The sequence below is a fragment of the Balaenoptera ricei genome, chromosome 14, assembly GCF_028023285.1.
Source record: "Balaenoptera ricei isolate mBalRic1 chromosome 14, mBalRic1.hap2, whole genome shotgun sequence".
In the NCBI taxonomy this organism is placed as follows: Eukaryota; Metazoa; Chordata; class Mammalia; order Artiodactyla; family Balaenopteridae; genus Balaenoptera; species Balaenoptera ricei.
In genome coordinates, this window is record NC_082652.1 from 93,807,793 (window position 1) to 93,821,881 (window position 14,089).

A 14,089-nucleotide genomic window follows, 5' to 3' on the forward strand; every position below is an offset into this window, starting at 1 on the left:
CATATTAGGAGGTAATGTGTACGTAAATTAAAAGCGGAATTTATGCAGGAAGATTATTTCCCCTAACAGAACATTTTACTTTTTATTATGAAAGTTTTCAAACATGCAAAAATACTGTTTCTCTTATCCTTCTCCAGCAATTATCAGTACAGAACCTATCTTGTTCCATCATGTGTACCATTAACTAAACCTGATTATTTAGAAATAAATCCCAGGTATCCTATTATTTCATCTGTAAAATATTTCAGCACACATCTTTAAATGATAAAGATTCTTCTTAAACCCATAGTCAAATAAAGAAAGCATCAATAACCTCTTATAGGAATTTAAAAAATAAACAGAAGAAATCCTCCGTAAGCTGCATGGACTCTCTACATTCAGCCTATAAAGGCTACCATTCTCTTTTAACAGCCTTTTTACACCCATCTGATGATGTAAAATCAAATGAGTCTCATGCTCATTTTCCCAAAAAATATATTTTGCAGCAGCAAAGCAAACATTATAATATGCAGTGGTCAGGAGCCTGCTGTCCTGCTGTTCCAGAGGGAATATGTGAGACAAAATGAACACGGCAGAGCCCGTTAACTCATTCCCTCTCATGTAATGCACTGGGCCCATCTCAGACCTAGAAAAGCTGACCCTCAGTCCAGGAGAAGGGCTGACTATCAAGTTCTGAACCAGATACATTTTCAAATGAAAACTTGTGGCTTGGAGTTGTGAATCAGATTCACGCTAAACTATGTTTTCTTAACACCCAACTTGAAATAATAATTTAAAAAATTAAACCCGAGCCATATGGGAAGGCTCCAGTCGTAAAATGCTTCCATTCCATCTCTACCCCACTGTAACTGACAGTATACCTGGTGAGGATGCTGAGAAAACCAAAGCCTTCGAACTCTGTGCACTGTCACTAGAGTCATAATCTCATGGGCTATTCCAGTAGAACCAAGCAGAGGTCACAGCATTTCCCTTTACTGGGAAGTAAAGCAATAAAGAGAACAGGGGGGATCCGTCTACTTCTTCTCTCATGACCACCTAGCTGCTCCGAAGGGCTGGGAGACGCTCCTGAAAAAGTCACGGTTCGTATGAGAAGCAGCCTGGGAGGTCTCGCCAGGCATGTGGGTGGGTTCTGATGTACACCCTCTATTCTGGTATTTTTCTGGGATTGTTTAAAGGGACTGTTTCTGACTCATGGTGAGAAATCAGCCCGCACAGCACACCAGCTGCTCTCCTGGTAACAGGGCCACGGACGTCCTCACCCCTAGTGACTGCCTCCTCCTGAGCGCGAGAACCATTTCAGGTTCCCGGCTGCCTTCTCCTTTCCAAAATGCACACCATGCGTGCTACTGCCCCCTTTGTAAAAAAAATGGTAGAATGTTCCTTGTACCCGGAATAACTTTGTTTTCATTATTTGTCTGTCCTCAAAGAGCCATTTTACTGGAAGTAAAATGCCGTGTAGCCAAGCCTATGGGAGTGGTAAAAAGAGTCAGTAAATCGTTGCTAAGCTAGAATAGTCCCAGTACTTACACGCTTTATGGATTTAATTGGTCTGTGTATTGTGTTGTACAGTACAATTATTCTAATGTATCATGTAATAACATCCTATATGCAGATGTATTGGTGGTTTGTAAATACCTTATCTGATGGAGATTTCTCCTCCAAATGACTTAAAATTCTTAAGTCACAATTATCTTTTTCCCAGACATGTCAACAGTGCTCTTCCACTAACAGGAAATTTCTCTATTTCCACCTTTTTCCTCTGCCCCACTCACCAAAATAAAAGGGACAGTAAGCACATGACTCCTCTGAGACCAGTACCTTGAAATATAGACCAAAAAAGGGAGAAAACCAGGTGGGGAAAAAGAGGGGAAAAAACCAGGAGGGGAGGGGGATGCGGAGAAAGGGAATGTCTTCTCCTTTGGTCATTTGATCCAGTTTAAAACAAACAGAGAAGAAAAATCAAAGAGAAGAATTCCCACTTTGGGTGGTTTGACAGTATAGAAACTCTGAAGGGCCCCTCACACTACAAAACAATTAGATTTTTGCCTAGGACTTAATTTGCCATGTCAGTATTGGGCTTGAAGGAAGTAAGGGACATCCTGAAGTCTCTCAAGCCAAGGAAATCCTAATGAGGGATCCAGGGAGGGAACTCCAATAAGAAAATACAAGAAGCAGGGTTGCCCTCAGAGAACTTGCCAGTATCAGAACGACCTAAGGTTGCAGAGGTGGGGAGGGTAAGCCTTGGGCTCCTGGCACAGCAGGAGAGGTGAACTCTAGACTCCTACCCTGGAAGAAGCCAAAGTGTCCCCATCTTGGGCCCTCTGGCTCTCGCCATAGCAAATGTCACAAGGATCTCCACAGATTATCAACCAAATATGAGCTCACAACAGCACCAACCATAAAAGGAAACACACTTCTATAAATAAGAATGGGTAGGAACAACTACAAATACAAAACAGACTCAGACCCACAAAGACATCAATTATTCAAATGATCAGAATCAGAATCTGCCAAACTAGGTGTGAACCTATAAAAGAAAAAAGAAAATTACAAAAATTATAAGTAAGCATTGTAAAAATAGGCTATAAATGAACAGGCATATTTGAAAAATATCCAAACAGAACATTCATAAATGCAAAAAATAATTTTTGAGGCAAAGTTTCAAAGATGAGTTAGACAGCAGATTACACACAGATGAAGGGAGATTAATAAACTGCAGCCAATGTTTGATGAAATTGCCCAGAATGCTGGACAGAGAAATAAGAGGAAAAACTTTTAAAAGATTGACAGATGATTATAAAATAAGAAATTTCAACAAATATCTACTCAGAGTTCCAAAGAGACTAAAGAGAAATATTTAAAGAGATAATGCTTGAGAATTTTCAAGAATTAATGAAATCCATGAATTCACAATATATTTCAAACAGTAAAAACAAAAAGAAACCTACCATTAGACACACTGAAACAAAATTACAGAACCCCAAAGACAAGAAGACCTATCACCTACGAAGCCACAACCAGATTAACAGACTTTCAACAATAAAAAATGGAAACCAGAATTTAATAAAATGTCTTCTAATGAAAAGAGCCACTGTCACTCTATAGCTCTATGTCTACCAAAATTACCTTTCCACAACGAGAGCAAAATACAACATTCTCAGATAAACAGAAACTGAGAGTTTAATTCCAACAGAACTTTACTAAAGGAATTCTAAAGAATATACTCCAAGGTGAGCCCTAATCCCAGAGGTAAGATGTGATTTATTTACAATACAACATAGTATATACAAATGTGTATGACATGTACATGTCATATGTAGATTCTATATTATACAAATATTTTAGGTATCCATCATTTTAGTAGAACCTGTTTATTTTCATTGAAATGTATCTCTTTCGTAATAAATTGTTACCAAAAAAAAAAAAAGGATATGAAATGTTAGGAAAAAAATCATGAGAAATAAATTGGTAAATATGTTAAAGCAAAACTAACATTGTCTAGAAAATAATGTCTAATTTGGGAACTGTAAAAAGGCAGAACTGAAATATTAGACAATTATAGTGTGTAAGTCTGGAGAAGAACAGAGGTATAGTGTTTTAAGATCTATACATTGTTTGGAAGGAAACTGGAATATTCACTTTAAATTTATTAAGTTAGGAATACAAGGTTCTTTTGGCTTCCTGGACCCAATTCCAATGCGTGCGTGTGTGTGTGTGTGTGTGTGTGTGTGTGTGTGTGTAGGCTTCCCCACACCAACAAGAAATTCTCAGATGCCAGCAGGATGTCCAAGAATTCGAATCAATCCTGATACTGTCTCCCTGGAGACAGAATCAGATTCTACAGGTTAAGGTTCAGTCCCACAAGACAGCCCTCCACTTCAGACTCCAGTCAAAAGCCCAGGTTTCATGCTCCTAACCCACCAGTTACAAATTCGAGATCCCAATGACCCCTTCCAACTCAGGATGCCAATCACAAGTCCAGTTGTTACTTGTACTTCTGATCAACTGGCTATGAATCAGAGGTCCCCACAAGCCCCTCCTCAGGTTGGATTAATTTGCTAGAACAGCTCACAGCACTCAGGAAAACCCATTTTCTCACTGGATTACCAGTTTATTACAGAAGGATATGGAGAAAGGATACAGATGAACATCCAGATGGGAGAGATACACAGGGCAAGGTGTATGGGAGGGGCGTGAAGCTTCCATGCTCCCTCCAGGTGCACGACTCTGCCAGGTCTCCACATGTTCACCAACTTGGAATCTCTCCAAATTCTGTCCTTTTGGGTTTTTACGGAAGCTTCGTTACTAAGGCACAATTGATTAACTCATTGGCCACTGGCAATTGATTCAACCTCCAGCCCATCTCTCCTCCCTGGAGTTCAGGGTGGAGGTGGGGATGGGGTGAAAATTCTAACCCTCTAATCATATGGTTGGTTCTCCTAGCAACCAGCCCCTACCGTTAGGTGGGGCCCTACTGAAAGTGTTTTCAGGAACTGAGGACAAGAGACCAGATATTATTCCATTGTTCTTATCACTCAGGAAATTCCAAGGGTCTGGGGAGATGTGATCCAGGCACTGTGGATGAAGACCAAATATATATTTCTCCTATAAATCACAATACGCAAAGGTAAAACTTCAATGGTGATCGCCAAATGAAAAAAAAAATGTAGTAAGAAAAAAAATATAAGAAAATAAACAGAAAACCAGATCTCAATATATCCCCAAAGGGAAAAAAGATGATAAGGGAGAAAAGATATCCAAAGAAAAATTGGAAGGTTAAATATAAATGTACTGGACCTGGACTTTCCAACTAAAAGATGGAGATTGTCAGAATGAATTATAAAAGTCTAGCTAGATGCCATTTATAAGAAAATACCTAAACTTAAGGTGTAAAAAGTCTAAAAGTAAAAGTGAAGTATATACCAGGCAAGCACTTATTAAAAAAAAGTTAAGACAGTCATATTACTTCAAGCAAAAAACATTTTAATAGATAAGCATTATTCAGGATACAGAGGGCTCTACATAACAAAAAGTTTCAATTCCTCAAGGATATAAAAATTTTTAACATGTATGCCTTAATAGCAACCTCTGCCCCTAACCCGTTTGTGTATGTATGCATACAATTGTGTGTGTGTGTGTACACACAAAAAAATTAATAAAACTACAGAGAGAATTTGGTAAATCCACTATCATAGTGAGAGATTTCAACATATGTCTCTCAATCATTGCTTGGTCAATCAGGAAAAAAACATGGGAAATTTTAATAACACATTCAACAAACAACTTATTGAGTAGATATAGACTCCTGATTCAAATAAGGAAAGATGACACATTCTTTTGAAGTACATATTAATCATATACCGGAATTATGTTAACTGCATTAAATTTCAAAGAATTAGTATCATTCAGATTATGTTATCTAACCATAATGCAATTAACTTAGAAGTCAACAATAAAAAGATGGAGAAAAATTCCCATGCTTTGGACATTTTCAAATATACTTCTAAATAACCCATCTGTCAAATAAAAAGATCATAATGGATATAAATGAATAATTGAATGACTGGTAATGAAAAAGTACATATCCAGACTAGTGAGATGAAGCAAGAGTGATACGCAATAGCACACAAATGGCATTGAAGTTTTACTTAAAAAGAAGACAGGCTAAAATTAATGCTTTAAACATCCATTTTAAGATGCTAGAAATAAGAATGAATCCAAATAAATTGACAAAATTCCTAGAAAATGCAATTTCCGAAATGACTCAAGATGAAATAGAAGGTGTGAATAGACCTATAACTAGGATAGAGATTGAATCATCAGGGTAAAATCTTCCCACAAGGAAATAGCAAGACCAAAAGGTTATAAAGGCTAGTTACACCAAACTTTCAAGAAACAGATCATTCCACACTTACAAAAAATCTTTCAGAAATAGAACTAGAAACAGAAAAGAAAAGCTCCCCAACTCATCTCATGACACCTACTGGCCTTGATATCAAGTTAAATAAGGATAATATAGAAGAGGAAACATATGGACTATTCTCACTCATAAACATGGATGTAAAAATATTAAGTAAAATATTAGCTAACTAAATCTAATGACTGAATTGGGTTTATTCCAGGAATGCATAATTTTAGTTACATAAACAGAATTCATGTATCTGTATGTGTGCATATGTGTATATGTACATGTATGCATATATATGCATATATATTATAATTTTAACAAAAGAGAAAGCCATATGATCACCTCAAAAGATGCAGAAAACATTTGATAATATTTTAAAATAGTCATAAGAATCTTTTAAGAGACTATGAATAGACTGAAGTTTCTTTTACCTGATCATGAATATACAAAAAACGCTCATCACACATCTTTCCTAATGGGGAAATGTTGGAAACATTCCCCTTAAAATGTGGAATAAAACAAGGATACCACAATAACTGATCCTGTTCATCACTGCAGTATAGGGATAAACTAGCACATTAAGACAAGAAAAGAAATAAAGCTATAAAACTTGGAAAGGAAGTAATAAAACAATTATTTGGAAATGATATGAACTCCTACATTGAAAACTCTGAAGAATCTACTGATATACTATTTAAAATAAAAGAACCTATTAAGGTAAATGGGTATAAGATCAGTTCGCAAATATCTACTGCATTTTTATGTACCACCAACAGTCAATTAAAAAATGTCAATTTTTTACAAGTATCATGTATCAACAAAAGTATCAACAACAAAAAATAAAGTAAGTAGGAACAAATCTAACCAAAAATGTGCAAGTCCTATATGCAGAAAATTATAAAACCTTATTGGAAGATTTTAAAGGGGGTCTAAATAACTGGAGTGATATACTGTTTGTGGATGGGAAGATTCAAATCATAAAGATGTCACTTCTCCCCAAACTGAATTATAGATTCCATATAGTTCTGATCAAAACTCTAACAGGTTTTATCAATAAACTTGACACATTAATTCAAAAATTTATGAAACAAAGGCCAAGAATAGCCACAAAACTTCTAAAGAAACTTCTAAATAAGTAAACTACTGTGGGGCAGTTGCCCTCCCAAATGTCATGCCTTATTACGAAGCTACAGCAATTAAGAGGATACAAGAACAACCCAGAATAGAAAGTCCAAAATAAGCTCATACCTTTATAGAGACTTACTCTGTATCAGAGACGGCACCACAGCTCAGTGAGAACCAGGTAAGCTTTTCAGTATATAGTGCTGGGATAATGGGTTACCCATATGGGAAAGAAATCAAATCCCTGCCTTACAACATATACAAAACTTCCATTTCTTATTATTGAAAGACTTAGCTGTGAAAGGCAAACTTTTACAAATTTTAGGAGTAAAAAAGGAAGCTATCTTTATAACCTCAGGTTAGGGAATGCATTCTTAAAATTAAGGACTTCTGTTCTCAAAAGATCATGAAAAAGACAAGCCAAGAATTGGTAAATGATATGAGTAACATATAAACAGTAAAGGATCTGTATTCAGAAACCATAAGGAACTACCACCACTCAACAAGAAAAAGACAAACAACCCAATAGAAAGGTGAGCAACAAACTTGAATAGACATTTTGCAGAAAACAAAAAAGGTAAATTTAAAAAAATAGGAAAAGATACTAAGCCAAAAGGCTATCAGAAGAGTGCAAATTAAAACCACAACTTAATTTTAACACAGATTTTCATTTAGATTGGCAAAGATAAAGAAGTCTGATAATACCAAGTTGTTGAGAATACGGTGAGAATATAAACTGAGACAACCATTTTTGCATTATCTCATAAATCTGAACATTTGCATATCCTAATTCAGCAGTTCCACACTTACACACATATCCTCAGATTTTAACTCATTACACCAAGAAACACGCAGAAGTATGTTCACTGTAGCAATTTTCAGAATATCAAAAAGTGAAAACAATCCAAATGTCCATTCACAAGATAATAGATAAATACATCCTGGTATATTAACACAATGAGCTATTATATAGAAGTCTCAATATATAAACTATACCCATATAAAATAATATGAATAAAATTCGGATTCACAGTGAATGAAAAAGCCATTCAGATTTAAAAACATGATGCATTTTTATAAACCTCAAAAAAAAAGTTTGACTAAACAGTATCTTTGTGCATACATATATACAAATGCAGCAAAACACCATACAAAAGGAGAAAGACAAACACGAAGCTGAGGATGGCAGATACCACTGGTGGGGAATCAAGGGGATAAGATGGGATGGTAAGGAGTGCATAGGTAGCTGTAACAATATTGGTCATGTTCTAGATTTTAGATTGGCGGATACGTTCATTTTAGGGTTACACAGTCTTTAGTATGTACATAATTTACATAATTTTTAAATGCGGGGAGAGAAGAACAAAGGGAGAGAGAGAGAGATCCAACTAAAGACCATGATAGGTCTACCTCAGAGATATTACGGGTTTGGTTCCAGACCATTGCAGTAAAGTGAATGTTGCAAGCCTCACAAATTTTTGGTTTCCCAATGCAAATAAAAGTTATGTTTATATTATACTGTAGTCCATTAAGTGTGCAATAGCATTATGTCTAAAAATAAGTGTACATACCTTGACTTAAAAATACTTTATTGTTAAAAAATTGCTAACCATCCTCTGAGCCTTCAATGAGTCGTAATCTTTTTGCTGGTGCAGGGTCTTGCCTGGATGTTGATGGCTGCTGACTGATCAGGTCAGTGGCTGCTGAAGGCTGGGGTTGGTGTGGCAATTTCTTAAAATAGGACAGCAGTGAAGTTTGCCACATCAATTGACTCTTCCTTTCATGAACGATTTCTCTGTAGCACGCAATGCTGTTTGAAAGCATTTTACCCACAGTAGAACTTCGTTCAAAATTGGAGTCAATCCTCTCAAATCCTGCCGCTGCTTTATCAACTAAGTTTATGTAATATTCTAAGTCCTTTGTTGTCATTTCAACAATCTTCATAGCATCTTCACCAGTAGATTCTGTCTCAAGAAACCATTTTCTTTGCTCATCCATAAGAAGCAACTCCTCATCTGTTAAAGTTTTATCATGAGATTGCAGCAATTCAGTCACATCTTCAGGCTCCACTTCTAATTCTAGTTCTCTTGCTATTTCCACCACATCTGCAGTTACTTCCTCCACTGAAGTCTTGAGTCCCTCAAAGTCATCTATGAGGGTTGGTATCAACTTCTTCCAAACTCCTGTTAATGTTGATGTTTGGACCTCTTCCCATGAATCACGAATGTTCTTAATGGCATCTAGAATAGTGAATCCTTTCCAGAAGGTTTTCAATTTACTTTGCCCAGATCCATCATTAGAATCACTATCTATGGCAGCTATAGCCTTACGAAATGTGTTTCTTAAATAATACGACTTGAAAGTTGAAATTACTCCTTGATCCATGGGCTGCAGAATGGACGTTGTGTTAGAAGGCATGAAAACAACATTAATCTCACTGTACATCTCCATGAGAGCTCTTGGGTGACCAGGTGCATTGTCAATAAGCAGTAGTATTTTGAAAGGAATCTTTTTTTCTGAGCAGTAGGTCTCAACAGTGGGCTTAAAATATTCAGTAAACCATGTTGTAAACAGATGTGCTGTCATCCAGGCTTTGTGGTTCCATTTATAGAGCACAGGCAGAGAAGATTTAGCATAATTTTTAAGGGCTCTAGGATTTTCAGAGTGGTAAATGAGCATTGGCTTCAACTTCAAGTCACCAGCTGCATTAGCCCCTAACAAGAGAGTCAGCCTGTCCTTTGAAGCTTTGAAGCCAAGCATTGACTTCTCCTCTCTAGCTATGAAAGTCCTAGATGGCATCTTCTTCCAATATAAGGCTGTTTCATCAACATTGAAAATCTGTTGTGTAGTGTAGCCGCCTTCCTTAATGATCTTAGCTAGATCTGGATAACCTGCTGCAGCTTCTACATCAGCACCTGCTGCTTCACCTTGCACTTTTACATTATGGAGATGGCTTCTTTCCTTAAACCTCATGAACCAACCCCTGCTAGCTTCAAACTTCTCTTCTGCAGCTTCCGCACCTCTCTCAGCCTTCATAGAGTTGAAGAGCGTCAGGGCTTTGCTCCGGATTAGGCTTTGGCTTAAGGGGATGCTGTGGCTGGTCTGATCTTCTATCCAGACCACTAAGACTTTCTCCATATCAGCAATGAGGCTGTTTCGCTTCCTGATCATTCGTGTGTTCACTGGAGTAGCGCTGCGAACTTCCTTCAGGAACTTGTCCTTTGCGTTCACAACTTGGCTAACTGTTTGGCGCAAGAGGCCTAGCCTTCGGCCTATCTCAGCTTTCGACAGGCCCTCCTCACTAAGCTTAATCATTTCTAACTTTTGATTTAAAGTGAGAGACGTGCGACTCTTCCTTTCACTTGAACACGTAGAGGCCATCGTAGGGTTAATAATTTGCCTATTTTCAATATTGTTGCGTCTTAGGGGATAGGGAGGCCCGAGGAGAGGTACTGAGACACGGAACGCACGTCGGTGGAGCAACCAGAACGCACACAACATTTATCAGTTAAGTTCCCTGCCTTACCTGGGCGCGGCTGTCAGCGCCCCAACACTACAACAGCAACACCAAAGGCCATCAATCACAGATCAGCGTAACCAGTAACGACGGAAAGGTTTGCGAGAATTACCACAGTGTGACACTCAGACAGGAAGTGAGCAAAGGCTGCTGCAAAAATTGGTGCCGACAGACTTGCTCCATGCAGGGTTGCCACAGACCTTCAATTGGTAAAAAACGCAGTATCTGTGAAGCGGAAGAAAGCAAAGTGCTGCAAAATTATGCACGTACTACTGCTGTCTGCCTTCCTTAAATTACGTCAGCTTTTGTTTCATGCACCTGGGGGCTCTGCCGTTGGGACAGGTGCTTATGTTCAAACCCCACCAGAGAAAGTGCAGCTCTTCAGAAATCCTATCAAGAAAGACCTTGAAGGCCCCCGCCGACGACCACTCCCCCTCCTCCCGGACGGGCTCGGCTTGTCTCCACAGTGGCTCCCGGTCCCTGCGCACAGTGCACCTGGCCTCCCCAGGCGGGCACGACGGCGAGGCGGCTCCGACAGTGCGGGAAGGGACAGACCCCGACAAGACGCCAAAACACGCACCCCAGGGGGACGAGTGGAACCCAGAGCCGACCAAGCTCCAACTCCAGACTGCGCACAGCATGCTGGGACCGCAGTCCACGACTCCCGCGAGGCACGTCGGGATTCCAAACGCCTGACTGGGATTTATGGGACAGCGGCGCGCTGCCCGCTGGGCCTCGTAGTCCCACGACGGACGACCGGCCTCAGCACGTGATGGGAGGAGTTGTGGGACGTCAGCCCCTGTTGCATGCCGGGACCAAAAGCGCCTGATGGGGTTTCTGGGACTCTGGCCTCGCAGTCCTAAGACACCAGCCAGCCCTCAGCGCATGGAGGGCTGTGGGAACAGAGTGTTGCATGCCGGGACTTGTAGTTCTCATAACGCCGGACCTCAGCCGGTGACGGGGGCTGCAGGACAGAGACCCTCGTTGCACGCTGGGATTCACGGCGCCTTACGGGGATTCGTGATACAGAGAGGCGCGTTGCACGCCGGGACTCAGAGTCCCACGAAGTCCAGCCTCAGCGCCTGACGGGGCTTCTGGGTCGGCAGCCCCGCGTTGCATGCCGACCCGCAGCCCCAGGTGCCGGCGCTTATGGGGTGGATGGGGCGAAGGAACACTGTTCCCACCGGGCCCAGTCGCAGAAGCGTGGTCCTAGGACGCGCCCAGTTCCCATGGCCGGCGGAGGACCTCTCGGGCCCCGCATGGGCGTGTTTACACCCAGGCCCTCAGCGCCTGCGCGCACGCACGCGGTGGCACGTGACGTCGCACGCTGCCCCGGAAGTCGGCGCGGAACGCGCGGCTGGTGGAAGCCGGCGCCGAAGGGAGAATCGTAGCTCCGCTGCCGCCTCCGCTTGGGCCGGGGTCGCCCGGTTGCCCGCGGTGGGCGCCGGGCTCTGAGCGCCCACCGCCGCTTTTCCACAGCGCCTCCGCCCGGCTGCGATGGAGGCACCGCCCGGCAGCCGCGTTCCCGCCGAGGGCGCCCAGCCGCCGGCCGTGGCCGAGGTGCGCTGCCCCGGCCCCGGACCGCTGCGCCTGCTCGAGTGGAGGGTGGCGGCTGGTGCGGCCGTACGCATCGGCTCTGTGCTGGCCGTGTGCGAGGCCGCCGCCTCCGCGCAGCCCACCGGGCCCGCCCCTACCCGCGCCGGCTCCGGGGGCTGCGTGCGCACGGAGCGCAGGCTGAGGTCGGAGCGCGCGGGCGTAGTGCGGGAGCTGTGCGCGCAGCCCGGCCAGGTGGTGGCCCCCGGGTGAGTGGAAAGGAGGGAAGGGGCTGAGTTCTAGAGGGAGTTCTGGGCTTGGGCCGGGAGGGGGTCCTGGCCCGGCACTGGGTGGGAAAGGGTCTCCGGGGCTGCAGCTGAAGGCTGCGCTCCGGGAGAACTTTGTAAGTTAGAGCCCACAGCTGCGTGGCTGCCTGTTTTTCTAAGACTGGACGGCAGTCACTATTAGTGACTATACTAATCCGCGGCAGCTTTTTTTTTTTTTGAAAACTCTCCGTCACCGAAATAGCACTCTTTGTAAAACAGTTGTGTTCTCTTTTTTCTCTTTCTGTAATAGGTGCCTCCCCCTAAGACTTCATGTTTGTAAATTAGGAAAACTAGGGGGTCATAGTGCATACAGAACGATTCAGGCGTACTCCATGCTTGTTGTCGCAGTGTCAGCTGTTGGGAGACGTGCACTTCTTTAGGTTCTAGTAAGCCCTGCGAAACGTGGTTGTAAAACCTGGTGCAGTTGTGCATCCTCAGCTCAGGAAGGGGGTGCGGCCTGGGCACAGGTAGGTCAGGGTGAGAAGTAGTAGTGCACCCTCCTGCCACAGGCTCTTGCTGTCGTACCTCTGTTTTAACCTAGTAAAGGGCTTTTTTTTTTTTTCTTTTTTGAAGTGTATGAACTTGTCAGTTTATATCTTCTCCCTAAGTTGACCAGTGTTGTGCACAAAGGCGTGTGCACATGACTGGTGTGGTTGTTTTCATTGTCAGGAGCAGAAACCTGGGGCAGGTGAGCATTCCTGCCTCCTGCTTAGTGGCTGGTGTTCAGTTTTCCTGTGTGGGGACCCCAGTACCCTGGGTGCTCAGTTCCCTTTCTGCCCACCCTGGCCCTCCCCGGGGATTGGGGGGACGTCGTCCCTGCTCCTCTCCCTGTGGCTCTAATTGCCCCTCTGGCTTTTGAGCGTCTTCTACCTGGTCCACACAGCAGTGGGTGACCAGGGTAGAGCTGGCCTCCCTCGCAATCCTGGGGGTCTCATCCCGCATCCGCTCCTCTCCTCTCCTCTCGTCTTTGGGGGGGAGCCAGGCCCTCAGTCTTCTGCCCAGGCGCCCGCGCCTGCCCACTGAGTGCATCCGCCACCAGAGCTGTCTGCCTGGCCTCCTTTAGGAGAGAGGGGCTCGCTGTGCTGTGTGTGTGACACACTGTCAGCGTTACTTTGAAGTCAGGTCTTACCTGACCATTGCTTGGTCCGTAATGAGCCTGTAAACCTGCCAGCTAAACGATGGAGGTGCACCCTGATGCTGCCGTTTCACTGTGTAGAAAACCCCTGAGGGAAAGACCTCTTCTCCATGTGGTTCTGTTCCTCTGCATGGGAAAGGCCACCAAGGCCCAGACAGGCTGGTTACTGGTCCCAGCAGTTAGTGAGACTCACGTGCCTGCGCGGATCAGGGCAGCCGGTCCCGCGATCAGAGTAACCCAGCGAGGTCATGTAACCAGCCGGCCAAGTAGCTGATAGAGTGGCAGGCTCCCAGCCGTGAGTAATTTCCTTTCTGGTGTGTTTTTGGTGTTTCAGGTCTCGGGGTATCTTACTGCAGTGGTTCATCGTGGGGCTTTTTGAGGAGCTGGAGAGTGGTAGCATTTCTGCTGGAAGGCAGGTGTGTGGGTGAGGAAAGCACCAGCGCAGCGCCGGGCTCACCTGGCTGGAGTTGTCCTTGTCTCCATCTGCACTGTCCTCTCTCTGCAGGACTCATCCTGACCACGTCAGAGGTTGTTCTCAGGCAGTGAAC

General features: G+C 43.1%; 1 protein-coding gene and 1 long non-coding RNA gene across 8 annotated transcripts in view; one reads left to right on the top strand and one right to left on the bottom strand.

Annotated features, from left to right (window-relative positions):
- LOC132347476 (uncharacterized) overlaps window positions 1-10,747 on the bottom strand; it is a 32,957-nt gene extending 22,210 nt beyond the window's left edge. Inside the window, exon 1 of the long non-coding RNA XR_009497204.1 lies at window positions 10,660-10,747. This is a non-coding gene — a long non-coding RNA (uncharacterized LOC132347476). The remainder of the gene's footprint in view (window positions 1-10,659) is intronic.
- Window positions 10,748-11,886: 1,139 nt separating this feature from the next.
- CTDP1 (CTD phosphatase subunit 1) overlaps window positions 11,887-14,089 on the top strand; it is a 46,109-nt gene continuing 43,906 nt past the window's right edge. For 3 of the 7 annotated variants that reach the window (XM_059894213.1, XM_059894211.1, XM_059894215.1), the window contains exon 1: window positions 12,106-12,349. The gene's annotated coding sequence lies outside the window, so the exon portion shown is untranslated. Of the gene's footprint in view, window positions 12,350-14,089 lie in introns of all 7 variants that reach the window. The other 4 variants (XM_059894210.1, XM_059894214.1, XM_059894212.1 and 1 more) reach the window with 2 other exon arrangements.